Below are 2,985 nucleotides of genomic sequence, written 5' to 3' on the forward strand. Positions count from 1 at the left end.
TCTGTCACCTCTGTTGACTCTCTCACCATGATCCTCTCACTGTGGTATTTAATTCTTGTATTTCCTTCTGTGAGTGGAGTGCTCTTGTGGTCACAGTGTGTGGGTATATGTGCCAATGTCACTGTAGCCTCTGCCTATCAGTGTTGCCCTATAGGTCCCACAGTGAACAAGGGGCACATTTTGCCTGCCCACTGAGAGTGGGATTGGAATGCATAAGCCAAACTGGGACTCAGTTTCTTCTCAGTTGCCCTCCCAGCTCTCTGACCATAGTGATCACATGGACCTGAATCATTGACCATACAGTATTATGTGGGTAGGTCTGTTCAGACGATACCCAGTCCATTCAGAACACTAATGAGGGGAGAATTCTTGTAGAAAGCATAGGCTTGGGCATGATTCCTTACCCTTCTGGAGCGAGGCCTCTGAGAAGTTGTGGAATGAACTCTCTTAAAAGACTCTCTGAGATTGACACACCAAAACTACTGGCACGGAATTGAAAGAGCCTAAGTATTGTGGTGAGTGAGCTTTCTTGTTTGTTTTTATACCTGGATGTATCTAAAAAAAAATTTCCTATCAGCCCCATTTTATTCATTTTGGCAAACTAAGACCGAGTGAATTTTATTTAATAATTATATCTCCCTTTTGTGTTTGTCATGGGCCCGAGATCTCGTATCTAAGCAGTGGTTTTATGCAGGCTCAGAGAAGTTTAATGCCTTGCTGCAGTATATTATGAACTGAAACACAGTTCTGACTTGCACCCTGTAATTACCTCAGCCACACTCACAGAAGTCCAGAGACACTAAATCATTTGTTTGAGAAGAAACACATTGCTAGACAATAGATTTTGTTAAAGCTGTAGAGACATATGTCTCTGTTTAGACTGGAATAAAATTTGGTTTGGAGGAACACTCTGCCTACATATTTTAGTTGAAGGGACGATGGCAAATGTTTGCAATGTACTTCATCAGGGGATATTAAAATACCTTTATGAGCGGAATAATATTCCCTTGGTGTGGATAACAAACCTATAGCTATGGTGTAGGACTGTTGGCTATGGGACAGAAGTTTGGTACGGTTCAGACGTTTGTTTTTATTGGCTGACAAATGTTGTAATGTTGGCTCACTAGAAGGTGAACCAAGCCCTACACTAAAGATTTCCAGAATTTTGAAACAGTGAAGATCAGAAACCCAAGATTGAACTCTCTATACCTCTTATTCTTTTTAAGTGTATTTCTTTCACACAAACACTTTCAGGCCTACAATAGTTGCAGTGAATTTCAGTCGACATTACTGGAAAATTAAATGCAACCCCTCCCCCCCCCCCCCCCTTCCACCCACCCCACCCACCCAGAAAGCACACAGATACACACACCGATGGAGAGTTGTTATTTTACCCCAGGACTGACATACATGGAACAGAGAGGTCCTTTGTTTCTACACCTGGGCAGGCTGCATATTCAGTCACACAGGCATTAAGCCATGCAAGCCCTCCATTTCTCCGGCAAATAAGTAAAAAACCTGTCAGATCTCTCAGCTAACCTATCGAGTGAATGACAGACCGATGCGAACCGCTCCCTTCATTTCCTATTAAATGTGTCTGGGTGGTTGTCTTCTCTCAAACTGTGGGCACAAGCAGGGCGACAGTGCTTGGGGCTGCTGAATGGTAGTTAACATACATACACACACACACTCACACACACACACACACACACACACACACACACAAATCATGTGATGACAGGCTCTTGTGAGAGAATTGAGAGATCATTTTCGATTGCACTTGACACACCACTTAAACAAGCACAACGCCTACGATAGCAGGACCACTTGATTTGGCACATTAGACTTCTCACCTCAATTTGTATGGAAATATTGCAGGGTGATTTAATGGATATCCATGACCGAGAACTGGGAAAGTGTTTTCATGTAAAGATACATTTTCATTGAACATTAATTTAATAGCTTACTGTGTAAAATCTGTGCCCAGACTATTCAGCATCTTATACTGGGTTGATGTAATGCTTTTAGTGCTTGATGTTCTTTCTTTCTTTCTTTCTTTCTTTCTTTCTTTCTTTCTTTCTTTCTTTCTTTCTTTTTTTATATCCTGAAATGCCATATATTACTAAGCAAGCACAGTTAGAGACATTGTTTTCTTGTGGTTGGGGTTATTTGGTTTTTCCCTCAACTTTTTTTCGAATATCATATTTGAATCAATTTATTTCTGACTTTGACATTTTGAATTAGAGTTCAGTCCTGTTCTGCTGTGTTGGATTTTCTGATTTATGAGCAACATAATTTTGATTTTTGTATCACGTCGGAATAAGACAAAGATTAGATTAATAAGTCAAAGATAGGGATACCTCACCAAAATGGAACCATACATCCTAAAATAGTTCAGACAGGTTTTCAATTTTCTGAAAGATATCATATTCCTTCCCAGCGTCACTGTACACGTGAGCATATTTTCCTATTCTCTAGGTACCTTCTTGTCCTAACACAGCGGGGTCAGCTTTCCCAGACAGCTCCCTAATCCATTTCCCTAAAACATTATTAAAAATTATCTACATTGATCTCAGATCAACTGCTGTTTTTTTTTTTTATATTGGGTCTATACTGGGTCTATTTCTTTGTGTTCTATTTTTTCCTTGTATTCCCAAGCTACTGGTCTCACAAACCGTGCGTTGTAATGTCCATCCACGCACTGTAGTCTGCTCTGTAGATGATACACAATCCTGTGTGTGCCTGTGCTTACGCAGAGATAATACACAATCTTGTGTTTGCCTGTGCTTACTTAGAGATAATACACAGTCCTGTGTGTGCACTTGCTAATCGTTGCCTATAGTAAACATCAAAAGCTGTAATCATTCTTCAGCAGGATGTCATTAACTAAATGGATTTGAATACGGCACAACCCTGTGGCATGCAGGTTTAAAAATGGAATAATCTAAATGGGATACATCAATAAAGAATACAAAATAAAGTTGT

The sequence above is a fragment of the Chanos chanos genome, chromosome 1, assembly GCF_902362185.1.
Source record: "Chanos chanos chromosome 1, fChaCha1.1, whole genome shotgun sequence".
Lineage (NCBI taxonomy): Eukaryota > Metazoa > Chordata > Actinopteri > Gonorynchiformes > Chanidae > Chanos > Chanos chanos.